The sequence below is a fragment of the Manis javanica genome, chromosome 17 (assembly GCF_040802235.1).
Source record: "Manis javanica isolate MJ-LG chromosome 17, MJ_LKY, whole genome shotgun sequence".
In the NCBI taxonomy this organism is placed as follows: Eukaryota; Metazoa; Chordata; class Mammalia; order Pholidota; family Manidae; genus Manis; species Manis javanica.
Window position 1 is genome coordinate 63781284 of NC_133172.1, and position 26908 is coordinate 63808191.

Here is a 26908-nt window from a genome sequence, read left to right on the forward strand (position 1 = left end):
TTCTGCAGCTCTTCCCACCCAGAGGTGGAGCCGACTGCCGGCCCCTGGGTTCAGGCTCACCCCGGGACTTGCTCTGGCTAATAGGATGGCATGCAAGTGATGTCGGCTCCACTGTCCCAGCTGAGGCTGCAGTTGTGTGAGGTGCCCAGCACAGGCCACAGCTGACCACAGGCCCAAGGGCAAGCACAGCCAGGACTGTAAGTACTGTCTGCCTGAACTGCTAGTCTAAAGAACTGTGAGCCAATAATGGTGGTTTTAAGCCACTAAATTTTGGGAGTGGTTTGTTACACAGCAATGGCTGACTGATACATGCTGGCATTTAAAACCACAATATATTGGAGCTGGAAGGGACCTTAGAGGCCAACCAGTCAGATCTCACAGATGGCAGATTGAAGTTGAATCAGGCCTCCCGCCTCTCTGATCCCCATTAGTCCTGTGGGGGTGCCTCAGCTTGGACAGACAAGTCCACCTTGGGGGATTTTTCTAAGGAAATTACCAGGAGTGCATGCAAATCGGTACCTGAGACCTTCACCACAGCACTGCTCATGAGAACGAGAGGGGACAAAGAGGATGACCCCAACAGAGGGCTGCTTAAATGAATTCTCTGGTCAGCGCAGTGCGGTGGATCCTTGAGGTCACACTGTCGTTAATGTTTACTTTGGAAACTGTTCTCAGTGTCTACTAGCCTGAACCATCCTGTACCCGGTGGCACAGCAGTGCCCCTCCTAGGCACAGAACCAACACAAGTCAAACACATGGATCAGCAGCCAGTGGCAGAGTGGCCGTGGGAGATCTGTGCGCAGAAGACTACACACCAAGGAAAAGGGACGCCACAACCCCTTGCATCAACACGGGGAATCTCACCAACACACGCCTCAGTGAGTGCACTTGCATACAAGCCCGTCTGCATGGAGCTCAGAACCTGGTCTGTGGTGTCGGGGTCAGGATGGCGGGTCTCCTGGCGGAGTGACCAGGGGGCAGGGGCGGGTCAGGCGATGCTGTCTGTTATCCAGCACAAGGCGGAAGTTCGAGCTGTACGCTTTGCCACGCATGGTTTACCTCAAATACCCTCTTAATGGCAAAAATGATGCCGTGAAGACCATCTAATAATATGGAAAAGGGACCCATGAGTGAAAGTCCAAAGAGGCGAGGCAAGCATGCACTCTAAACACGGAAAAACGGTGATGAGCGCAGCGTGACTGTGGTTCCTGCATAGGAAGCGGGTCAGAGCCTCATGCTCTTGCTGCGCTTTCAGGAGGAGTCACAGGGTCTGCTCGAGCCACGGAACCCAGAGGTACAGCCAACCGCAGATGCCCGTCACAAGCAGGTACAGGGGAAAGCGAGGGGTGGGCAAGACTTCCTCTCAGCCCCCGGGCCCGGCCGTTCAGGGCAGCCTGGTGTGGAGCAAAGAGTTAAAAGGCGTGGGGGGTGCAGAGCTCAAAGCGGCCAGAATGAAAACCTTCCACGCTCTCCAAGGGGCCACAGACGCAATCCAGATGTTGGGGCTGCTCACCCTGCGGCTGGCGCACAAAGGAAGCGCATTCCTCGCCCAGCTGCTGGGCTGAGCCGCAAGAGTGGCTCCCTGGGAGCTGTGGGGGAGGCGCCCCACCATCTGGCCGCCCGCTGTGGGGAGAGGCGTGGGAGAAACGGGCGCCCTACCGCCAGCGCTGGTCCTGGGACTCTGGGAGGGCCCTGCCGTCGCTCTCTCTGGGGGAAATGCCACACCAGCTGGCCTGCAAATGGGCTGTGATCATGAGTGCGGCGTGTGGCCCCCATGCAGGTGAAAATCTGTGCCACTGAGCCCTCCCCGGACTTAACTGTTGATGGCCTATTGTTGACTGGAAGCCTGACCCATCCTATAAACAGTTGATGAACACACATTTTGTATGTTACACATATTATATATGGTATTCTTACAAAAAAGTGACCCAGAGAAATTAAAATGTTTTTTCAAATTGTTGCAAATCTCCAAAAAATGTTTCTGATATATTTATTGAAAAAAATATGCGTGGAAAAAGACCCACAGTTCAAATCCATGTTGTTCAAGAGTCAACTGGATTTCGAGAGATGAGTGGGTGGGTGGAGGGGGTGGATGGGTGGTCGGATGGGTGGGTGGGTGGTGGGCACTATGACCTACGCCTCATGGACAGGACCCCTCCCTGGGGGTCCACACTCATGGGCAGTTGGGGTGGTGGACACAGGCCACCACACAATGTCCTGCAGCACGCAGGAAAAGCCCAGCTGGGGCTCAGGTGGGCCCCAGTGCAGTTCCGGGCCTTGTCACTCAGGTTGGCCGCCTGGCCGCTCTGGACCTGCGCTTCCTCGCACACACACACCTGGCTAGGACGTGATGGGGTGGGGACCTGGGACGGTGCCTCACCTGGTCGGGGGAACATCAGCTAAGGCCTCCTGGAGTGAGTGAGGAGATGCCACCTCCTGAACAGGATAGTCCAATAGAGAATGCCCCCCACCGCAAGGGGCTGCAACAGCCCTGGGCAGCACGGCAGGTGCAGAGCGTGTGAGGGGCACGTGTGCACGCAGAACCCCCTGGCCCACTGGCGAGGGTGCTCTGGGCACAGCCTCTCCAGAGGAATTGGACGTTGCCCCAGGGAGGGGCTGACCTCCGTCTCCCCAGCCTTCCCCTCTTCAGACCGCATCCTTGATTTACTTTGAAACTGCCTGTCCACCAGCACTCTGCCCCCCCCCCCATGGGGACAGTAACGATGCGAAACAGATAGTTTCAACTGTCAGGTAAGTTGATAAACAGATTGACATTACTGCCCCTTGCTTGTTTCAAAAAGGGTTGAAATCTCATGGGGCCGTGGATGTAAGTCAGCCCGGGCCTGCCCTCTGGGGTGGAGAGCTCGGAGTCCCGATGAAGTGGGGTGTCCTGCAGACAGCTGCCAGCACAGCCTGCGCTGGGGGCCAGGGGCAGAGGCGCTTCTAGGAGGTGATGCTGCAGCATTGGGCCCAGGGCGGCAGGACCCCCACACCCAGGAGGGGCGAGGGCACAGCGAAGCCAAGCACGGCAGTTGGGATGCGGGCATGAGCCCGGGGTACTGGGATCCCCTGAGCACCGAGGCACACGTGGGTGGGTGGGGGGCTGGTGGGAGGGCCAGCCAGTCTGTGGAGGGACTGGAAGGCCAGCCAGGTGGCGGGGATTCTCCTTTGCCGGCAATGAGGCGCCGCGTGAGGCTTAGTGATCCCCAAAGTGTTTTCATTGTTTAAAAAACGTGAAGTTGGCTGCATATCACCCTGAACCCTCCAGAGGAATGCTGCCAAAATTTAAAGTAATAATGTTGGTCATACAAATGTTATATGGTAGGTAGGGCCGGGCGGTGCACGTGCACACATGTCCAATTGAGAGCACTTCTCCGAGTGCCAGATGATTCTCCCACCAACACCCCCGTCGTGGAATGGCCGCCCTTGTCCATGTACTCGTGAGGGCCCAGACCGCCTGGGACGTGGACCCGTGAGGCGCCAGCCGGACAGCGGTGGGGCCTGTCTGGGCCTCGGGTCCTCCCCGGCGGAACCGGGTGGGGATGGGTAAGCCAGCCCCCAACATGCAGCGCTGGGACGGGACTCCAGAGCTGAGGGCCCGCAGAGGCAGCTCTCAGCTGGCTCTGCCCCCAGGTCTGTCCACCCCTTACTTCCCCGCTTGCCTCAGGGGGGACTGTGAGCCACCGCCCGCTGCAGGTAACACTGTGGGTCGGGCCCAGGGGCGCAGGCAGGCGCTCTCACCCCTGCCCAGCACGCACGCACACCCACTCCCCTCACAGCCACTCAGGCCCAGACACTGCAGGCACCCACCGGGGCCGTTCTGCCCGCACTGCTAAGGACAAAGCCAGGCCATGAGAAGACCCCCCACCATGGAGGCAGCAGCCTCGGGGCCCAGACAGGGCCTGGCCCTCCTGCCTCTGCCATCTTGGCCGGGCTGACGGAGAAGCTCCCCCTTCCCTTTGAGAGCTCAGCGATGGCAGGAGGCAGCCCTGGGTGGAGAGAAGGGGGAGCTTCACCCACATCAGCTCACACATGGTTACAGGCCTGGCAGCCTGGCCCTGGGCACAGAGACGGGGGACAAGGAAGGCCCCCTGCATCCCTCCGACCCCCCACCCAAAGTGGCCTCTGTTGACAGTACCTGGTTCTTCCAGATCTTTCTGCGTGAACACAGTCCTGCATGCTTACCCCTACGACGAGGTAGGCATGGGCACCTACAAGGCGGACTGTTCCGAAGCCGGAGCTTCCCCACCTGCCACCACGCACATCCTTCCCAACAGTGACCTGGGGGCCTGTGCTCAGCTCCTGACCTGCACACCAGGGGCCACCACCCCTTCCCTCAAGCGCGCACAGGAGGCCCAAGGCAGTGACAGGCTCACACACAGCTTGCTGCCCGCAGGCATCCAGTAAGTGCTAAATTAGTGCCACTCTATAAACAGGCAGCTCCTCGAACACCTGCTCCCTCAAAGGTGCTCCTTCCAGGTCTCCATGTAGCCAGGTTCATCTGTCCCCCCAGGACCCAGAGGCAAAGGGTCCGCTGTTCTCGCAGGACACGTGCACCCTCCTCTCACCGGCACTGAGAGTTTCTGTGACAATGGAGCTTCCCATCACCGCATGCAAGGTGGCAAACCTGCAGTTCTGGTTCGTATTAATCAGTGTGGTGCACAGTGACCACGCTGCAGGCAGGCACAGCTGCGCCAAGCAACTCTGAACCCCCAGGGCACAGGCAGAGAAAGGGGACCCTCCTTCCCCACCCAGAGGGCCTGTATCTGCCCGCAGAGATTGGGGTCCCCTGCCCATCCCAGTTCTGCCTCACTTCCCCAGCCTGGAGGCCAGAGTCCCCGGCGGGGCCCGGGGGGGACACAGGCTCCCCAGAGCCAGCTTGGAGGGTGTCACTGCCACTGGAAGCTGGCGTCTCACAACTTGGGACCACCTCCTTTCTCCGAATTTAAGGAAAGCAGCTTCCTCTGGAAGAAAACCTTTTAAACAGATGTTTCCTCTTGGCACGAACCCCCTGCGCCTCCCCCGGCCTCCCCCAGGCCGCCGCTGCCTCTCACTCGAGGCGCAGGAGAGACACAGGGCTTCCAGTTCCTCTTAGGCAGGAGTGGGGGGGTATTTTTAAAAATGTGTTTTACAAGCCTGCCTTTGCCATTGTTTATGTAAACAGGTAAATCATTTCCTGCCTCAATTAAAAACATCTGCCACATAAATGAATACCAATTAACTCATCCTGTTTTTAATTACTCTGTTAATTACACGCAGGCAGCAGAAAGGATGGCTGGGGGTAGGGGAGACAGCACTGTCCCTCCCCCTCGCCCCGCCTGGCGAGGATCCGGAATGTGTGTGGCTCCCGGTGGGTGGTGGCAGGGTGCCAGCGGGATTCCCCGGTCCAGGCTGATGAGTGGGCACCTCTTCCCAGGGTCTCCCTGGGCGGGGGTCCAGCCAGAGCTCCCGACTCACACCAGGGTGTGGGTCCCCCCGCCACGCGTGCTCTCTGCCCTCACAACCTCTTGTCCCTCTGTCCTCCAGCCCCGCGACTCAGCCTGTAGGGCTGTTGTCAGTGGAGACGAAGGAGGGGTGCCCCAAGGGCGCACCGCTCCCACATTTTCCTGAGGAAGGCGGTGGTCAGAGGGATGGAGGCCTGCCTCCGGGGGATCAGGGTCCCCCCACCGAGCGCATGCGGAGTGCCGCCTTGGCACAAGAGCCTGGAGGGGTGCCGGTCGCACAGCCTGCCCACCGCACTGTCCCCAGCCCAGGGTATGTTCGCTGGGTGAACCAGGAACCCTCATCCATGAACCCAGCCGAGGACATATTATTCCCATTTGCAGGGGTGGCTCCGCAGGCCTCGTGCCCAAGGCCACCTGGTTCATGCCCACCAGAGGAGGGTCCTGCCGCAGGGGTCCCACCCCAGGGCTGGTGTTGAGCAGCACTGTGTGTATCATCAGGCCACGCTCACAGGATGACGTGGTCCCCAGGGTGCTGGGTAAGGGTGGGCCCTCGAGCCTGCGGGACTCCAGGCCTGGACCACATGTTTGGCAGTGGGGGCTGCCCCTCCACGCCCCGGGCATCTCTGGGTCCCTGTTCCACCCAGGAGCTCCCCATCTCCCTGTGGATATGGACGCTGGGGTGTCGTGCAGCCAGAGAGGCCAGTAGGCTTCCCCTCGCACCAAGTCCAGTCAAGTGGTGGCATCAGAGCCACACTAGGGGGACACTGCAGGCTTACGGGCAGCGTTGACCAGCCACGTCTGCCCCAGAACCAGAGTGGGCGGTGGGGAAAGGTACCCCAATGGGCCACGGCAACCCTTGCTTCTAGGATGTCTGCCTGTGAGTGCCTGCTCAGGGGGCCTTTGCTGGGGTGGGTCAGCAATACACAGATGGACAGGCCAGGGTCTGCCCCGTGCGAGCCCCAGGGCCAGACCCCTTCCAAGGCTGGGTCTCAGCAGGCATCCCTCAGACACCGCTGGGACCCCTACCTGCAGTCCTGCCCCAGACTTGGAGAGAGGGAAGAAGCCAGTGGCCAACAAAATGCTAACTCCCTTAACCCTCGCCAGCCCTGTGAGGTTGTTCCTCTATTTAATAATTAAGTGGAAACGTAGAGCATATTTTACAGTGGGACAAGCCAGGGGCATGGCCAGGAAGGGTGGAGCTGGGTTCTGATCCGACGGGACCCAGCCTGGGCTTATGGTTGGGAGACCCAGGAGAGCCTCCTCATGTGCCCCAGACAAGCAGCCAGCTGGTTGTGGGACAGGCACAGCCTCAGGATTGAATTCAGGCACCCACTGCACTTCCCTGGATTTCGGGGTGCAGGCTGCAAGCAAGACCCTTTGCTTGGCCTGGCTCAGCAAACCCCAGAAATGGAGGGGTGCTCACCTCTGCTTTGCAGCGTGGGCCTGGGGATTCTGGGCACTCTGCAGGTCTCTCTGCCCACTGCTGCCCACCTGCCTCCCCTTCTAGGCAGGCTGCCAGGCTGGCGATCTCCTGAGCTTTGATCAGAGCCCACCCTGCATGCCGTTCGGGGGCCTTGCACCCCAGACCTTGTCCTGCGTGGGGAGGTTTCTCTGTGAGGTGTCTCCTTCCACCACACACCAGCTGTCACGAGGGTGTAGGCCATTTCTCTGGAGCCTTCTAGCCAACGTGAGCAATAGAAGGCATCTGGCAGCAGTGAAGGCATTAAGGGCAGGGGCCCTTGGCCCTCAGCACATTGAGCCCCTGGGCCCATGGGAGCAGGAAAGGGTCCCAACAAGGGGCACTGCCTGCCAGGCAAAGTCCCATGTGTGCTCAGGAGGCTCTCTGGGGGCAGCCAGGAAGCAGCATCAGTCCCAGGGCCTATCCTGGAGTCTGAGAGACCCTGTGGGCACCAGCGCAGGCCTGGCTGGTCCAGATGCCTACCTGTGGGGAGGCGCCCAGGGACCCGCTGGTGGGGACCTCAAATAGGAGACGGCACTGGGGTGAGCCTGGGGCCTGGGCCTGAGCACTGAGGGTGAGGGGCGGGCAAGGGCAAGCACGGCCAGTGCAGGGGCCCACGGCAGCCCGAGAGGCCAGGTCCACATGCAGAGCGCTGTGCCACTGGGCTTAAACCCCATGCCCTGCAAAGACAGCCTCCTGCAGGAGGGGATGGGTGACCAGTGCTGGATGAATTCGGGGCTCTGACCTTGCCTGAAACCCCACTAAATGTTTCTCCTCAAAGTCCTGGCATCACACACTCCACACCCCCCATGGCTGATGTGCACAGTGGGATGGGTGGGCATAACCAAGGGTGATCCCGGGAAACTGGCAGCCACCGTGGGGGGGGGTGCCCACTGTGGTCAAGCCCAGGCCCCAGGGAGTCCACGCTGTGCCCACCTGAGGGGGAATTCGCCCTGCCCCGTCGTGGGGCACAGAGGCCAGGAGCCATGGCTCACGCGGCGGGCCTCCCACCCCGACCCCGGAGCCATGGCCGCGGCCCCTGCAGGCAGGGGTCTGCGTGCAGCTCAGCCCAGCTGCCTCTCTAGCCTTGGGAAGGCGCCAGGTAGGCAGACGGGCCTGGCACCGGTGCAGCCGTGGCAGCAGCTGCTGTGGGGGAGGCGCACGGGGAACTGGGCTCTACCGCCTGCCTCCTGCAGGAACCTTCTGGTTGTTTTGACTCATCCCTCCAAAGGGCCCCCAGAGGTATCAAAGGGCCCTGCTGAGTCACAGCCCCCAGGGGTCTTCTGCGGAGGTGCCTCCCTCCTGCTCCAGGGACCTCCTGGCTCCCCCCAGCAGCCTGCTGGAGGAGGCAATCTCTCCATTCGACACAGGGGACACCAGGACCCAGGGAGGGTGGGGACGTGCGGAGGCCACCCCGCTGGCCCCAGGGTTCCCCTCTGAGCCCCCAGGCCCTTTCTCCCGTGTGCCCCTAGGCCGAGAGTCCTGAGGCTGGCTGTGGGGATGCGCTGGCAGCCGCCCAGGTCGGGGTGCACCTGGGTCACATCCCACCCTCCCCGTCCTGGGTTCCTGGGTGGTGATTTTTAAAGGCAGATACTGAGCGCAGGGGGCAGGAGCCTCCCCAAAGGCCCGCACATGTGACCTCCCCACTGGGAGGCCTGGCCCGAGGCAGGAAAGGGGTCCCAGGTGTGCCGAACGGCCACGGTGAGCCCTCGGTCAGCATTTTGGGACCGTTTCCCCTTCCGTAAAGGTGGGCTGGGGAGCTAACTCAGCCCTGACGCACCAGGCCAGAGCGAGGGGTTCTGACGGGACAAGCAGCGTCAGGAGAAGCGGGGGGCGAATGTCTGCTGGCTTCCAGGCTCTTCTGGTCCCCGAAAGGCCGACGGGTTTATCTTCCAATATCCTGCACAACAAACCTGTCCCTCCGCTGCCAAATCCTTCAGAAAGCCCTGCGTGCGTCCCTCGGCTCTGAATTCTGACCTCGCTTCACAGGGCAGGTTCAGGGCACAAGCAACCGTCCCCTCACTCTCTCCCGCCTGGCGGTGGTCCCCGGGCCAGCCTTGGTCCGACACGTCGTGCCCACGGTGGCCATCTCTGTTAGCCAGAGAGAAGTCAGGCAGGGCGCAGGCCAGTGCCAACCTGCCAGCTGTCAGGCTGCGGGCGGACCAGTGCCCCGCCCCCTGCCGCCCCCTCCCACCCTGTGGGCACCTGCCCACAGGGCTTCTCAGCAGTGCCTCCAGGGCGGCCTGCCTGCCAGAGCGCAGCTCTGCGTGGGCATCTTCCTCAGGGACAGCTGGCCACCGCTGTGGGCCAGGAGGGCGGGAGCCGGTAGATGGGACCTATGGGCCACTTAGGCCTGCAGGAGCTTCAGAGCAAAGCCCACCGAGTCTCTGCCCACGTCCCTGGCCAGCACAGCCCTCAGGACCCACAGTACAGCTCACTGCCCTGCCTCCTCCAGGACGCACCTCCATCCACGGGCCCCTGCTGGTCCTCACATGTGCTGGGCACACTCCTGTCCCTGGGCCTGTATGCTGGCTGTTCCCGGAGCCAAAAGGCCACTAGTTCCCAACCCCCAGGCCTTGCTCGGGGTCTTCATCAGAGAAGCCTGACCCTACAGTGACCCACTGTCCAGTTGGGGGCCTCCCCACAGCCCTTGGTGGACAAAGTACCCCTTGTCTTCCTCCAAGTGGAGCGGAAGCCCCACATGGGTGGGTGGTCTGCCTGCTTGTCTCTGGACCAGAGCCCGGTGCACAGCGGCACTCAGATCTGTCACAGGAGTGAGAAACCCCACCTAGCCAGTTACACGGCAGCTGACCACGCATCTCCGCTAAATGGCGCCCAGCTCCGGGCCGCATGTCACAGCCACTGTGCATGGACCACACAGGGAAGCGGAGACCTTCCACCCGTGGTCAGCCCATGGGCTTGGTCCAGGGACAGTAGGTGGAAACCGGGCTAACACCTGGAGGGGTGCCACATGGGTGGATGTGTGGGGAGGTGGTCAGTGCCTCCTGGAGCCAGAATCCACAGCCCAGGCCTCCTGGCAGCCAGGGCTTGGGGTCCCTGTGGCTGGGGTCTGCCCCATCCCCCAGGACGTCAGAGCACGGACTGGACTTCGGCTGCTCAGTGACAGCTGCATCTTCCAGTTCGGAGAGACAGTCACCTCACACTCCTGGCCAGGGTCTGGGTGTTCAAGTTCTACCCTGTGTCCAGGTGGGGGGGCGTCCATCTGTTCCTCTCCAGGGCCCTTCCCACCCGGCCCCCAGCCTGCTAGCAGGCTGGGAAGGAAAATGCCTAACCTGTCACTGCTCCCAGGGTTGGGAGGTCTCATCAGGAAGATGGGAAGCAAAGGGGACCTAGAGGGATCCCTACCCCCAGGGCTCTTCCCCAGGCCAGGGTCTGTGGGATCCCTGCTGGAGGATGCAATCTCTCCATTTGACACAGGGGACACCAGGACCCAGGGAGGGTAGGGACGTGCGGAGGCCCCCTGCTGCACCCCCAGAGCCTGCCCTGACTTCCCACTCAGTTCCGGGCTTTTCTGCATGTTTCCCGGCACGAGGTGGGCTCCAGCCCCCCTCGCCGCCCCCCATTGCCCTTGTGTAGGAGGAGCCCGTCACCAGTGGCCAGGAGAAGGGGCCACGTGAGGTACTCTGTTAACAGCTGACCGGGCCCCGGCCCCGCCAGCCCATCTGCCCACCCGGTGGGCTGGCCCGGACCCCCAAGGCCACCAGCCAAGAGAGGCCCAGCATCCTGAGCTCCTGGCCCAAGAATCCGAGGGTGTGGGGCACGGCTGTCCTGGACTACCGAACTGGGGTGGCCTGCGCACACTGGAGCTTCTGCAAGACTGAGCACCCACTCTAACCGTGGCTGGAGTGCCTGGGGGCCAGGGTGCACCCTTGCCAGCCTCTGGGACACGTGCTGCTGTGGGTCAGGACAGGCCAGAGCCAGGCCCGAGGGGTGCTCGCGAATGGGGTGCCCACGGTGACCCTGCACTGCCTCCCTTTACGCCCCCCACGCAGGCAAGACTCCAGACCCCATGCCAGGGCTGGAAAGCAGACACAGGCGAGAGATGACTGTGCGGAATCAAACATGGGGACAGCTTGCAGGCAGACGAGCTGCTGCTGTTCAAACAACCCTCTGCAGACACCCGGCGAGGGCGTCCCCAGCCAGCTGGCGGCCTGGGCATCTGCCTGCCGCCACTGCCTGCGAGACACGCTCCTGTTCCCTGGCGCCTTCTGTGTGGCAGGCGTTTCTCTGGGCTCTGGGGAATCAGCAGAGCAAACAGAGAGAAGTCCGACCCTCCCAGAACCGAACTGGAGGGGGACACACGGTGCTGTGTGTGTGGGGGTCTGCTGTGGAGAACCCGTGGGGGCAGGCGGGGGGCTCTCGCTGAAGAGACTTCTGTGAGACCCTATGGAGGGGAGGTGGAGCCACGCAGGCGTGGGGGGGAGCTGCCGGCAGGGGGAGCCACTGCGCAAAGGCCCTGAGGTGGGCGCCAGCCTGGCGCATTTGGGAAGCAGCAGGAGGGTGGACGGAGCAAGCAGTTCGGGCAGTGGGGTAGCGTGGTGGCTTAAGCCACACAACTGTCTGGCTCTGCTCCCAGAGGGCCCTGACGGGCTTTTAAGGGGTCCCCTCTGGCTGCTATGTGGGGTCCCCGAGCCGCCTCCTCATGAGGGGCAGGGATGGAAGTGGGGGATCAGGTGCAGACTCTTCCTCCCGCCACGAGGTCAGGCGTAGGTACTGGGAGACTCAGTGACTGCGGATCCAGCCTGCTGGCTGACGAGCCGCTGCCTATCAAATGACCCTCTCTGGGCCCCCGGTGAGGGCTTCCCCCAGCTGCTGAGGGCCTGGGCACCTGCACTCCTCCGCACAGGCACGTGGGCTCAGAGTGCAAGGAGGCCCGGGCCGCCGAGGCAGGAGGCTCATCTTAACCTTACATTCCTAGAAACCCAGTGGGCAGCAAGTCAGGCCTGGAGTGACCAGCTCCTCTCCCAGGAATGGAGACACACCCACAGAGGCTCACGTGAAGGCCCACGGCAGGCTGTCCACAACAGCCAAGAGGTGGGAGCGGTCTGGACGTCCACCAACCAGTGGCGGATGCTCAGAGTGTGGAAATCCACACGATGAAAAGGTGTCCAGTCACGAAAAGGAGTGTGACCCACGCCACCCCACGGCCGAGCCCGGACAGCACAATGCTCAGCGGGGGAGGCCACCAAAAGCCACACAGCGCACGACTCCATGTATGTGAATCGTCCAGAATAGGTGAAGACATGGATTCATGGCTGCCGGAGCCAGGCACAGGGCTGAGGAGTGCCTGCTGATGGGCCTGGGGTCTGTTTTGGGGGATGAAAATGCTCAGGAACTCGGTGGCGGGGCTGTCTGCAGAGCTCTGTGATCGCGCACTCTAACAGGGCTTAAATGGCAGGCTGGGTCCTCAAAAAATTCGGCACTCTGCCTTAAGAAGGGGGCCCATCAGATTCACGCTCCGACATGGCGGCCGTGGGGACAGGACGCCAAGTGAGATGCCAGATAGAAAAGAGCAGATTCTATGCGATTTTACTTCCACAAGGCCTTGGGAGGAGTCGGGCTTGTGGAGATGGAAAGCGGAGTGGTGGCCTCCGGGGGCAGGGTGGGTGCCGGCGCCTGACGAGGACAGAGTGTCAATATGGGAAGGTGACAGCCCTGGAGGCAGTGGTGGCAGTGGTGCACAGCCACGTGAGTGCCCTGTGTCTCTGTGCTGCAGGCCTGCACACGGGGGAGATGGCAGAGTTCACACTGCCCACAGTTTGCTACAGTTAAAACAACCCAGAGGGGTAGAGAAGCCGACTGCATCTCTAATAGTACAAGACCGCGGAGCCAGGCTCGGCCCAAGGGGCATGGCCATGCGGCGGGGCTGGGTGCACCTTGCTCCGTGGCGGGGCCCGTGTAGGACAGTCATGGCCTCTCCCTCCAGTCTCTGCTCCTGTCCACCCAGGGGACCTACCACTACAAGTGGGCAGGTGACCACAACCCCAGCTCCCCTGGGAACCAAGAGGGTGAGGCCAGGCTGTAGCAGGTGGGTGGCATCGGGCCTGACTGCCCCGTTCTGCAGTGTGCACCCCGTATATGTAGGCATTGTCCTTAGGGGCCAGGAGGGGCCCTAACAGAAGGTCTACCCTGATGACCTCATAAGACAGGAAGTCTAACCGGGCGGAAAGCCTTTGTGATGTGAGGGTCACCAGACGGGGAAGGGGTCCAGGGGCACCCTAGCCCCGGCCACAACCTGTGTAAGAATGACAGGGACTTGGAATCAGAAACAGATAAAAGCCCTCTGACATGTGACGTTAGCGTAGATCAAGTCTGGAACCTCCCAGCTGCCCCCTGACCTATCCTCTGACCCTGAGGTTCCCAGGGCCATTACAAACTCCAACCTTGACCTGGAAGGGGAGTCGTGTCTACCCCGACCAGACTGGGTCAGGTGCATGTGCTGAGCCTCAGCTTACCCTCGTGGTATGTAACTGGCATGGTTGCTGACATTCCAAAACTGGAGTGTCTGTGGGCAGAGCAGACGCTGAAGCTCCCGGAAGCTGCACGACATGCCAAGAGAAGGGTGAGCGCACGCAGTGGCCCAGATTCCCCTGCTGTGCATGACCCCCTGAGACCGACCGGGACACGGGGTAGCCCTGGATACCTCCTGGGGTGGCCTGCCCCTACCCCGCCCTCCTCAGTGTCCCGTGTGTGCACATTGCCTCCTCAAGGCCCTCTGTCCCCCAGGGACCATCTTCTCAAAATGCCCCCGGCACCATCCAGGCGGGCCTTGTTCGCATCACCTGGGAATGTGCATCTGCCCTGTTCTGTCCCATGAGGTGGCCAGAATCCAGACACAGCCAGTATAAAACACATGCCAGACTTTGAAGTCTTTAAAAAAATAAAAGATCTCAGAAATTAAATAGCTGCATGCCGAAACCATCTTGGATGTATTGGGTTAAATAAAATGTGTCACTAAAACGGGTCCGTGCGGCCTCGTCTGTTTTGCTTGGGGGCTGCCACAGCCCCAGGCGTGCCAGGCCGGGGAGCCGGCATTTCTTGAGAGAAGCTACCATTCAGAACATCTTCCGAAGGACAGGACCTGGGGGGGTCCCAGAGGTCCCCAAGGTAATCCACACCCACAACAGCTTCTCATCACACAGAATAAGAGAAGGAAACTTCCATGAGGCCTCCAAATGATCTGAAGAGATGCGGGCACCCAGTGAGGCGGTGTGGGTGCATCCTGACTCCCTGTATGCCCTCTTGGTCACCTGGCAGAGAGCGGGGCTGGGTGGGGGGCACGATGCAGGTGGTTGGCAGCCATGTGGAGGGGTCTCAGCTCAGAGCCCCAACCCTGAGCTGTCACAGAGGGCGACCTCCCCGTGTAAAGGCGGGAAGCGTGTGTGTCCAAGATGGCTGTCCCATCTGTGTGGCAAGGAGTGTGCAGACCGGAGGGGTCACGCAGGCCGGGCAGCTGCACCCCTGAGGTGGGGAGGGACACCTGTGCCATTTACTGCCCTGCCCAGGTGTTAGGATGACACACTAAGACAGCAGAGGGGCTGTTTTGCTGCGTCCACGGCTGTACACACCTCTCCCCTCCGCCCTGGATGAGCCCAGACGCCGGCTGCTCCCAGTGCCCCGTTCTGACTTCCCAGGTGCCGGGGATGGTGGGAGGAAAGGGTCCCTGTGTTTCCTGTGCTCTCACGTCCAGCTGCGGGGTGCGGCTTTTGGGGCTGGGGCCCGGCCGGGGGAAGGGGTGGGAGCCCTGGAATCCCAAGACAAGTTGACACTGGCTGTTTGGGGACCCTGCTGGGCAGAAACAGAGGCTCAGGAGTCAGATGACCGGCTTCCTGAGCTGGAATCCCACCTCTGCCACCAAGTGGTTATGGGGGGTGGTCCCCGCCTCAGTTTCCCCCCATGAGATGTTAGAACAGAGAATGTGTTCCCAGGCCACACAGTGCACACAGCCCCAGCACTCGGCTCCGAGGGGCTGTGTCCCCACGCGTGGGGAAGGGGCTCAGCAGGAGTGGGGGACGCAGGCCCAAGGAGAGTATGCCCCCCTGCCCGGGGCTGGCTGGGAAGGGGAGAAACCAGCGCTTGGTGCAGACCCACCTGACGCCACACCTACGACCCCTAGGACGGCACTGGGTGTCTCCCCAGAGAGGGCGTGACAGCCGTGTCTGAGCCAGCAACCAGCAGGGCCATATATGCCAGACACACGTGGCCCTTTAAGGCCTCATTACAACCTGAAGAGGGCAGAGCCTGTTTGACTACATTTGGCATTAGAAATGGGTGACGCAGAGAGGGCATGAACTTGCTGAAGGTCACACACTGACTAGGGGGGAAAGCGGGACTCCTGTGAGGCCGTGGGGCTCAGGGGCCAGGGTGCTGTCCCACCCCCACAGCAAACAAGCATGGGCTCCCTGAGCTGGGCGGGGCACTGCGGCTTCCTCTGGTCCTGCAAGCCCCCAGCCTCTATGCAGCTCCCCTTTGTGCCTGTAAGAGGAGCTCACCGGAGGGCTTTCCTTCCCTAGCCTGGCTTCACCCCAGCTTTCCTGGGCGACCCTGGGTGAGGACCACTGAGCAAGGACTTCCCTGTGAATCTTCCCTGACCAGGGCCACCGGGCACACAAGGTGCCCGCCCTCTGTACGGGCCCCGCCCTGCACCCACTGTGGACTGTTCTTGCCCAGGTAAACAACAGACTGCACCCCAGTGCCCGGACATCCTCCCCAGACCTCCTCCTGCCACGGCCTCAGGGGAAGCCTGGGGGACTCTGACCACTCCAGACTCTGGGAGGCTGGAAGCATGTGTGGAGGGTGAGCAGGACTCACACAGATGGCAGGGAGCGTGTGGCCGAGCTGCAGAGAGGGAGTGCTGGCTCCTCGGCCTGGAGAGACCTCTTCCTTATTCCAGCCAGACACATGTCCGCCTTCCCTCCCAGGGACAGCTGGCTCACCGTGAGGTCCCAGGAATTACAAAAAGCAGAAGTCTTAACTTCTGTTTTATTGCTGCAGGAAGCTGCTGCAAACAGCACAGGTGGGCAGGAAGTGACTGCTTGCACGGTCTGAGGTCCGGCTCACGGGCGTGCCCCATGCCCTGGGTCAGGCTACACACTCAGAGGTGGGAATGAGGAACCAATTATTTACCACTTTTACATCACAAGTCCCTGCTGAGCACCAGGTCTCTGCCTGGTTCTTCCCACCGACGCTACAGGGTGGTTCCCACCCTGGGAATTTGCTTCCCTAGGACACAGTCCGTGCTTGTATTCCTGCCCTTGGCTGAGGGAGTCCCTTCCCAGAGCCTGGGGGCTCCCCTGCGGCCTCCGCACTCCACGCTGCCTTATCCAGGCCTGTGTAGAGGGGGTCCCAGCCTTGAGGAACCTCGGGAGTAGGTTCAGGCCTGCTCGTCTTGCCCAGGAGTCTGGGGGCCTGACCCCAGGAAAGGCTCTGGAGGTGTGGTTTACTGTCTCACACAGTCCTGGGGGAATAGCCGCGAGGATAATCTGGCCAGCAACTGGTTTCCTGGAATGCACAGCACGGTGTACACCCAGCCTGGCCGGGACCCAGGACTAGTCTCCCAGAGGCTGTGACAGTCCAGAAAAGGAGCCTCAGGCAGCACCCTGGACCACCCCAGTGAACCCTGGACCTCAAGGGCTGTACCCCAGATGGACACCCACCGATCATGTTCCCTGCCTGCTCCTGACCCTCCATCGGACGCAGCAACTGCAGGTGGAGGGGAGCATCAGAATCTGCTGTGTCTCTGCGTAAGCCAGTGTGGATGCAGTGAAGGTTCCTGTGGCCAGGATTCTCACCTGGCCCTGGTCGGCTAGCTCACTACACAGGTGTGGGCAATGCATCGTTATTGACTCTATATAAAGAGCTCTACCCAGTGCTCTGGGCAACATGGTGGCACGGCTGCAAGGCTGCAGGAGAGCAGAGCAGAGGCTGGCGTTGGTGGCAGCGCCTAGGACAGAGGCCCAGAGGACAGCTGTGTGGGCAGAGGGGCCCAGAGGCGGAGACCAGCTTATTGTATGCAGACTCGCTTTGCGTGAACGGTATTCTAGTGATTGACCTGCCACCATGGAAATAAAGTTGAGTACAGCCCTTTCACCCCAAGAACGTTCCACTGTCATTTCTTTGGTGACATTGAATCTATAGTGAACTTGCCTGGGGCTGGAACCCATTGGCAAGACAGCCAGGTGCCTGCAGGTCCCACTCTGTCCTCCCTGCCCCCAGCCCCAGGACAGCAGCTGGCACTGCCCACCTGACTCTGGGGAGCCTCTTAGGGCCCAGCATCCCCATCTGGAAAATGGGACAGTGAGGGCACCCACCTGCAGGTTGTGGTGAGGTCAGAGAGGAAGCTCACCTGGGTGCGACCTTTTGCTGCCTGCACTGTGACTCCCCGCGGCCCAGCACGACGCAGGGGCTCGGCCAGTACCTGCAGTGAGCGAGCACTGGCCACAAACACCTCCCGGGGTCAGCTGTGTCCAGTCAGGGCAATCATGTTGAGCCCACACTTGAATTTGCAAGTCAGAGTTCAGGACAGCCCTCCCCTGGGTGGGGGACACTGGCTGCCATGTCCGCAGGGGACCCCACTATAGCAGCCAGTGTCTGGTGGCCTTTAGAGGGTGTTGCAATGACCCTTCCTGGCTCCCAGCCCTTCCAGTGTGGTGGGAGGGGGCATGGGGATGGCCAGAGCCCAAAGAACTGGGAACAGCTGGGATGGGGCTGGTCTTGGGCCTCCATAACCCAGGCAGGTAGAGGTGTTTTCCCTGATGGCCCCCAACCCCAGGTAGAGCAGCCCCAATGTCAGTGACAGGTGTGCCCCACATGCAGGAGGCTCTGTCCAGGTGAGGGTTGCAACATCTGGGGCATTAACCCCTTGTCAGCACTGAGTGGTCAGCCACCAGCCCCCCAGGTTTGGGAGGAATGACAGGCCAGCCAGGGCAAAGGGCAGTCAGTGCACAGGCCAGATCGTCTGTTAGAGGTACCACGTGGGGAAGAAGGGGTGTGGAGTGGGACCTGGGCTCCCCTTGTGAGTGTACTAGGCTTGCACCTCTCTGGGCATTTGAAATGGGGGGACCCCTGCCACCCTGGCCAGTCACACAGGCTGAGTGTGAGCCCTGAGCACACTGGGTGAACCCTAACTGAACATCAAGGCCCTGACCTCAGGCTGATGTTAGTGGAGACAGATGCCCTCGCAGAAAGGGCAGAGCCCTGGGCAGTGTGAGCAAAGGGGGGCAGCCTGCCCTATGGGAACGCCACCCGCTAGCGCCTACTCTACGTCAGCTCTCCACCATACCCCAGGGAGGCGGGTCACAGAGCCTCTTGTATGTTTCCGATTCTGAACACACACGTGTGCGTGCACGCACACACACACTGAGGAGGAAATTCAGATCAATTGAATTCAACCACCATCCCGCGCACCCTGGCACCGTGGGAGGCTGAGGATGAATCAGACACCCCCAAATTCAACCCACTTAATGGTGCAGTGGGGGAGGGTGGCCGGCCCGGAGCCCCAGGGCTCCAGAAGGTGGCAGGGACACAGTGGCCAAGGCCCCACTGTCCCCTGCAGCCCTGGGATCAGTGGCTACAGCAAACGGCCCTCTGTGGGGCAGCCTCGCTGGCTTGGATCCTGTGATTGGTGACCCAGCCTGCCGGCATCTCCAGATCCTTGCGTGGGAAGGAAAATTAATTTCTTCCAGTCATGCAGAAATGAAAACACAGGGAGCCTGATCAGAGAGATTTCCTGGAGGTGGCAACTCAATTATGCGGATAACCCGGTGATAGAGGGAGAGCAAGGGTGCGGACAGAAGGCGCTGCCGGGTGGCCTGAGGCGGCTGCAGGGGGACCTGGAGGAAGACCTCCAGCCAAAATCCCGCTGGCCCACCCTGGCTGGGCTGGCGAGCACACAGGCACCACCCATGTGACCGTCCTCCGCGCCCCACCCCACCTCACCCCCAGTCACACACAGATCAAAGCTCCCCCAGAGAAAGTCAGATTCAGCCACAGAATTGGCCTGAAAGAGCTCCACCCTTGCCCTGCGCCTCAGAGCGGGTTGCCTGTTGGGTCCTGCTCCAGCTCAGCTCCATCCATCGCCCTCCTCCCCTCGGCTGTGGGTGGCCTGGCCGCACAGCCCAGCAGCGACAGCGTGGCCCTTTAGGCGAGGGCTTGTCGGCTGCACAGAACAGAACCCTCTGCCTCCTTGCGCCCCATCCAGAGGACAGAAGGGCAGGGTGGGGGTTTGCCCAGCTCTCTAAGGATACACCCAGGAACCGTGGGCAGGGCTTTCCTGCCCCTACCCCATTCGGAAAAAGGATGCCAAGGGCCACCTTGCGTCTGGAGCAGGGGCCCAGCCCACCCCTCCCTCCCCTTGGGGTCCCAACCTTAAGAAGTTTCTCAAACCTTGCAACTTGCAAGAGGAACCCTAGGACGCAGAATAGCTGCCTCCCCTTTGTCCCCAGCCAACCCTTGTCCTCTGAGGGTGGCTGCCCTGGGAACCTCCTGTTTCTGGGTCCAGGAGAGGAAACACACGCCCAGTCAGACATAATGGATCGGCATCCTGGCCACAGGGTCACAGATGGGGCCTGACAGCTATTCAGACCATCCCACACAGAAGTAAAACGTCTTCTCTGTTCTCAAAGGAAATATTTTTCTCCCTGGCCTCTGGAACAGGCCTTAACTCAGCCTCAGCCTGAATGGTGGGGAATACCATTTTTTGTGGGGGAGGCAGGGGTCCCTGCAGTTACAGGGATCTGCCCACCCTCTGTGGCTGCAGAGCCCGGTAACAGGCAGTTCCCGGGGGGCTGGAAGGAGGGGCAGCAGGGGGCTGTGTGTTCAGAGCCCAGCGGCTCGGAGTGCGTCTTCCCACCAGCCCGCTGCCTTCTGCTCCGTGTAAGCCCGTCTAGGGCTGAATTTCCAGCCATCTGTCCCTCCCTGTCGGCTCACACCTCCCTCCCTGCCGTTCCCAACAGGCAGATGGACGGCTCCCAAAGGGTGTGAACAAAACCGCTGCCCCGGGGCTGCGCCCAAGGCCCCACGGGTTGTCGGGACCCCAGGAAGGGTCGTTTAAGCCTGTCTTCCCACCCATCGGGCCCCCAGGGGGTCTCTGGGCAGACTTCATCAGAGATCACTCACCCCTGACTGCGGCTTGCTGGGTGGCAGGGGCAGGGACTAAGTGGGGTTCTGGAGGGGGTGCGGCCCTCCTCCCCAGCCAGGCCCCCTGGCACCTCCATCTCTCGGAGGGTCGCCCTCTGTGCCCCCTCTCAGTCCCCTGTCAGCTGGGCCGGGCCTTTGTCAGGAAGCCCGGGCACCCAGGGAGACCCCCGGGGATCCCCATCTTCCGCAGGCAGTTTCCACCTTGAGTGTGACCACACCCCCGGGCAGGTCAAGCTCCCGGCGGTGTGGGGGGGGGCCTTAAGCCCAAGTGGGTGGGCGCTGAGTGGGCTGGCCCCACCCCGCCGGGTTCCAACTTTCCAAAGTGGGGAGAGGGTGCCCTGGGCAGCCCGAGCGCTCAGCGCGGCTGCAAGGAGACCCCGGGACAGCAGCGGCGCGGCGCGCGGGACGGACGGGCACTTACTGTCCGGCGGTCGGACGGACGCGAGGCGATCGCCCCCCGGCTCCCGAAGCGGCCGGTCCTTCCAACTCGGTCCCCGTCTCCGTGACTCGGGGCGGTCCCGAGCTGCCTTCTCGCGCCGGCTCAGGCGCGCGGCGGGGCCGGGGCGCGCGGGGCGGCCGCCTGGGCCATGCCCGGGCTCGGCCCCGGCCGCTCGCTCCGCCCGCCCGGGAACAAAGCGCGCACGCCGCCCCGGGCGGTCTCCGGCCTCCGCGGCCGCGCCGGGTCCGGCCGCCGCGCCTTTGGCTCGCGGGCGCCGGGCTCCGGGCTCCGGCTGCCGCGCGCTCGCCCGAGCGTCTCACGGGGCCCCGCGGCCCCCGCCCCGCGCGCCCCGCCCCCGCCTCCTGCCCCCCGCCGCCGCCGCCGCCGCTGCGCCACCTGCCTCCCGCTCGGCGCCCATCGCGCTCGGCTCCGCCCCGGGGCGCCCGCCGCGGGAGAGGCGCCCGGGCTCGGTGCGGGGCCAGCGCGGGAGAGGGGCTCTGCCCGCTCCCGCCGTTCCCCCGCCGGGGCGGCCGAGGAGCCCGGGCGCGCCCCGAGAACTCGGCCGGGGGTCCCGGGCCCCTAGAGCTCAGCCGGGGCGGGGGCTCAGCTGCGGGCGCGCGCGGTGCTGTGGGGCGAGGCTCCGGGTGCGGCGGGAGGGGAGCCAGGGTGCCATGGGCAGTGCCGTGGGGCGGGCGCGCGGGGTGCCGGGGGGAGCGCCCGGTGCGACGGGGAGAGGGGTGCGCACTGCTCTGTGGGGTGGGGGCGCGGGGTGTCTCGGGAGTGACAGTGAAGGGGCCGTGCGAGGCTCACTCCGCGCCCGCGCCCCCCCGCCGGCTCCCCAGGCCGCGCCCTGGGCGGGCGGGTGGAGGCCTGCAGCCGAGCGCGCCGCGCCGCACACCCACCTCGGAGCAGTGGCGGCCGCCAGCCTCGCGGTTTTGAGAGCCGCGGCGGTGGCTTCCCGGCGGGAGGCGAGCAGCGGGCACCCCTCCTCCGGCCGCCCGCCCGCGGGGTGGACCCGGAAGGGCCCCTGGCCGCCGCCGCGATCTGCCGGCAGGGGGCGCCCTTGCCCGGTCGCGCGCCGGGTCACCCGGGTCCTGGTCGCGAGTGAACCGAGCAAAAGTGCAGGGGGCGCAGGCTCCCCGCGCTGGGCGCTCCGGCCTGGGGCGTTTGCATGCGCTGTGCGTTTGCTTGTCATTTCACTGAATGTCCGACTGCAGAAACGCACCCGAGCTCCCCTCCTCTCACCCGCCTGCAGCCCTGGCCCGACCTCTCTACTCCTGCCCACCTGGCCTCGTTCCTTAAAGTGCTTTGTGGCATGTTGGAGGCATTTGACCGGTTAATACGTTTTGATAAAATCGGTCTTTTTCCTTCCTTCCTTTCCCAACCCAGGGTGCACTTCATTTCCTAGAGACAAGCTGGGGCCCGGGGTCATGGTCTGAGGTCTTGGGAGACAGAGGGGCCAGAACTTAAGAACAGCAGGACCCTGATTTGCATCTCTTCAGCATAAATCTGCTTATGATGGTCCAAGGTCCCCAATTATCCCCAAGTATAAAAATATAGCAATGTGCCCCCAAAAAATCCCTCTCCTTCCCAGTTTGCTCCACAGGGCCTGTTATCCCCCAGCCTCAACCTCTCCTTGACTGAGCTCTGCCTATCTGAGCTGAGCAGGACAGAGGAGGCTGCCAGACACACAGAATGTGGGGCCTGGGAGGTGGGAGGGCCGCCCTCACCCCATCACCCCCTATCTACCCCCAGGGGCACTGGGCAGGGGTCTCATCAGCTTGGTCACCAACTAGCTGCATGGCCTGCCGGCTCCCTGACCTCCTGAGCCCCTGTCCTTGTAGAAATAAGAGAGGGTGTTGTAAATGATTAAATTGTAATGCAATGTCTGGCATCCACATTCCCCTGGCATTTAGGATGTCTTAAATGTGGATTCAGTCCAGTCCTCACCAAAAGCAGAGGACCCGGAGCCCATTTCAGAGAAGAATGTGGATCTAAAAGTGTCCAGCGCGTTGCTTACAGCCACTTCTTGGTGCCGCCCGCCTTACTCACTTCATGGACTCTGAGATAGCATTGGTGTTAAGATGCACCATTATGTTATGTGCCACTAGGCAAGGAGAACATGCTCCCCATTATCATCTTCAAATTCCTATAGATTTCAGAGATGGTAACATGTAAAGGAGTGGGCCAGGTGGGGCAATTCAGACAGCCTGAAGCCAGCATCGGGGGTCTCGGCTGGTTGGGAGGTAACTGCTGCCCCAGACAACTGCTGCACTCACACACAGCGTTAGCAGAAGCTGGGCCCAACCTGGGGTCCTCTGCAACTCGACCTCCTACAAACAGCACGTCCCTCTTGGAACGGGGCTGATACAGGCATGGTGCTGAAAGCCACTGGAGAAACAACAGATCCCAGAACACTGTGGACAATCCCAGAACACTGTGGACAGAACTGCGGCGACGAAAGATGTGCTGTGGGCTGTGTCAGCCCCAGGGGCTCTTCCTGCCCGAGGAGCTGGTGGGCAAGGGAAGACCAGTGGAGGCGAGGCTTGCGAGCAGTGACCGGGTCAGACCCGCAGGCTGGGCTGGCGCAGCTGGGCCACATCAGAGTCATGGCAGTAGCTCTCCATTTGAGGAAGGCTTGTTAAGGGCAGGTGCTGAGCATTTTCCCACTCAGTAATCACCTGGCGGCCAGGCAGGTGCCACTGGAGCCCCGTTCACAGTGGAGGCACACAGGGTGCAGGTGGGGGGCCCTCCCACCCTGACCCCTCACCGCCCAGTCTCCCTGGTTTCTCCTGTTGGAAATGGCTTAGCCACACCTCCTGGGCACTGCGAGGTGACGTTTAAGGAAAAATGTTCCATCCCTGCCCAAAAGATGTGTGCGGCCTGCTGGCATGGCAAAGCTCACCTACAGAGATCAGATCTGAAGGCAAGTTCCCCTGAAGGCAGACGGAAGCGCAGAGCCGGGGGGATTTGGGATACGCGGTGCGGCCCCCACCTTGCCAGTGTCCACAGAGGCAACAGACCGATTCAGTGAAAGGGGCCACTGCCCGGCCCTCATAGCATGGCAGCTGCCCCCACTACGGGTGGCTCTGTCCAGCATCTAGCCCCTCAATGTACAGCATGGAGTGGGAGCGTCAAGGCTGGGGCCGGCATGGGGTCCTCACTTATGGCTGGATGCTCTGGGGGGCCTGGCCCTACCATCCTTTGGAAGACAGCCCATTCTGTCCACCTGTCCGGCTGCAATTCCCTTCAGTCGGCGTGTGCTGGCTTTCCCTCTGACAAGAAGCCCTAAAAGGTGTGTCCATGTGTGACTTCTCTTACCCCGCGGTCCCCATCTCAGGGTTCTGAAAAAGACTCAACTTTTAAATATTTGCTAGCATCATCCCTGCACCAGGTTATCTCTGCAGCAATAACCCTGATGCCCAACAGGAGCTGCCACACAGGGCCCTTGCAGAACCCTGGGAGGTGGTTCCTGCCCCCAGGGCCCAGGGAGCTCGGATGCTTGAATGTCACAGGCTGGTCTTTGGCAGAGCTGGGTCTCACCAGGCGTGGGAGTCCAGGCCATCAGCCTCTGCAGACCTACTGGTCTTTTAAAAAATTCTGAGTGACGAAGGGCTACCTCAAACATGTCTATTATATCTAACAGACAAACAGAAGTTTTAAATAGCTGCCAAGTATATAAAACCTGACATACTGTAAATATGGATATTTTAAAATAAAAGGTTGCCTGATGGACTAGATGCCTTAGCAATATGATGGCCACAATTATCCATTTAAAATACATGAGTAAATGCTTCTCCAACATCTGAACATTAACAGCTCTCTCTGAAACAAAGAGACTCCAGATAAAAACTTTGAAAGCATGATCCATGAAAGAAAAATGTGGTCAGCTGGACATCATTAAAATTTACAACTTCTGCCTTGTAAAAGACATTACTAAGAGACTGGGAAGACAAGTCACAGGCTGGGAGAAGATCCACAGAAGACCATCCTCTAAAGGACTGCTACCCAGCGTATACAAAGAGCTCTTAAATTTCAACAATAAGGAAACAAACAACCTGCCTAAAAAAATGAGCAAAAGACCTGAGCAGCCACCTCACTGAAGAACACACACAGATGGAAAAGAAGCAGGTGGGAAGGTGCTCCGCATCGCATGTCACAGGGGAATGCAGATTAAAGCTGGGCTGCCACTGCACGCCCACCACGACAGTTGAATGCTGGGATGCTGACGACAGCCAGGGTGCGGGGCCGCAGGAGCTTGGACCGCGTGGTGGTGGTGCTACAACTTGGCACAGCCACTTTGGGACAGTTTGGCAGTTTTTGCAAAACTTAACACTCATACAATATGGTCCAACATTCATGCTCCTTGGTAACTTTACCCAAAGGTGTTGAAGATTTATGTTCACACAAACACCTGCACACAGGTGTTTATTCATAATCGCCCAAACTTTTGAACAACAGAAATGTCCTTCAACAGATGCGGAAATAAGCTGTGGCCCACACCAAGAATAGGGTATTATTCGGTGATGAAAAAAGAAAATAGCTGCTAAGCCGTGAAGAGGCCTGGAGCTGTGAGGGTCTGACTCTGGGACTCTGGGGAAGGCCAGCCCTGGGACAGTGGGAAATGGGGGGCTGCCAGGGCTGGGCGGGGGCAGGAACAGGTGGAGCCCAGAGGATGCTCAGGGCAGGGTGAGGACTCCCTGTGACCCTGGCGTGGTGGCTGTGCGTTCCGTGCACTTGTCCGTACACCACGGAGATCCCAGCGCCAAGACAGAAGTGGAGTGTAAACTGTGGGCTTTAGTTAATAATTGTCAAATATTGGCTCTAATTGTAACAAATGTATCACACCAGTGAAAGATGTTAATAATAGGGAAACCTTTTCTATAAACCTAAAACTACTCTAAAAAATTTGACTCTATTAATTAGAAAACAACAGACCAAAGAAAAAAAGGACACATGGATAACATTTTAAACATCTAATGTAAGAAATAAAAAGGGCATTTGGAAAAACATCCATGAACAGCCTCTCATGTAACACCTGCATTTTCACACAGCGTTTTCTGAATGTATATTTCCCAGCAGTTTAGTATATTGTCAGTTTGAAAGTCTCTTGACTCCCCTATCACACAGAACTACGTAAATAAATTGGAATGTCAAGATTTAAACGTTTTCTTGTGTTAAAATTTGTCTTCTGGGTTGACATTATAATTATGACTAGACTGCAGCTCATACAAACAATATGATCTTATGTACATCTGGAGAATTATTAACATAAAAAGTAAATTTTATTGGAAATTCCCCTCCTAAAAAGAGGGCTGGGTGTATTTTTTTTTAACAGTTTGTGTATTTGTGCATGACTGTCGCTCACTGAGGAAAGACAGGGCTACAAAGTAATTTCATTCCCACTGTCGGTTTTAAGGTGAAGGCCCGACAGCCGCCATCCTGGAGGCAGGTCAGGATGGAAGGCCTTCGGCCACTGGACCTCCTTCCCACAGAGAAGCGCCCGAGCCCTACGGTGACCCCCACGATGGACAGCAGACGAGGCCGTCTCCCTCCTTCAGTTTCGCGGCGGACGAAGGCAAAGCCGTCAGAACAGGGGGAAGACGGTCTGCGGCCAGCGCGGAGGCGGCAGTCGGGCCTGGGCAGGGGCCCGCTGGCCTTTCTTGGGGAGCGGGGGAGGGGTGGCCACGCGAGGGAGGCTGGGGAAGGGGGGCCAGGGCCCTGTCTTGGCCATCAGCTGCAGCTGCTCTGGGCACCTGACCTGTGTCGACCATGGAGGGCAAGAAACCTAAATCAAATGGGGTCCAGGCTCTGGCCCGGAAGCTTCCTGCTCCCGAGCATCTCTGGACTTTCTCCCTGGCCTCTTGCCCGAGGCTGGCCTGGCCCGGATGCAGGGCTGGCCCCCTGGCATGAAGGCCTCAGCGCGGGGCTGGTGGGGAGTGGCTGCACCAGGAAGGGTGGGGAAGGCGCCTGCGATGAGGCGGAATAGCCTCCCTTTGTGCACAAAGGCCGCCTTGCCCACCACCGAGGTCCTGCCCCCTTTCACATGCCCTTTGGGGTCTCCATGGGGAACCTTGCCTTCTGTGGCCTCTAGCCCAGTGCCCCGCCCAGCACTGTCCCCCTTTCCTCCTCAGGGGCACAAACCCTGCAGGGGTCACTCTGCCCTCCAGAACCCTACCCGCCCCGGACCCTGCAGGTCAGAGAGCTGCTCAGCCCTTGTGGGTCTGGCTCTGACATGGGCATGTAACCCAACTCCGGCCCCCGAGATGTGAGGGAAGGGGCTTTGGAGATGCCCCATTGGAGGGTACCACTCTGAGGGTGACACTGATGTGGGAGGGGGGACAGAAGGGGAGGCCTGGGTCCCCGTGGGCTCTGTCTGGCTGCTGAGTCAACCCACCCTGGGACTCA

At 60.8% G+C, this 26908-nt stretch overlaps 1 protein-coding gene across 4 annotated transcripts in view; it reads right to left on the bottom strand.

Annotated features, from left to right (window-relative positions):
* CBFA2T3 (CBFA2/RUNX1 partner transcriptional co-repressor 3) overlaps positions 1-26908 on the bottom strand; it is an 80516-nt gene that overhangs the window by 30388 nt on the left and 23220 nt on the right. The window contains exon 1 of one of the 4 annotated variants that reach the window (XM_036993848.2): positions 21403-21531. The exons of 2 other annotated variants lie outside the window; for them this stretch is intronic. The gene's annotated coding sequence lies outside the window, so the exon portion shown is untranslated. Of the gene's footprint in view, positions 1-20482; positions 20769-21402; positions 21532-26908 lie in introns of those variants that run through there. One more of the 4 variants, XM_036993847.2, reaches the window with a different exon arrangement.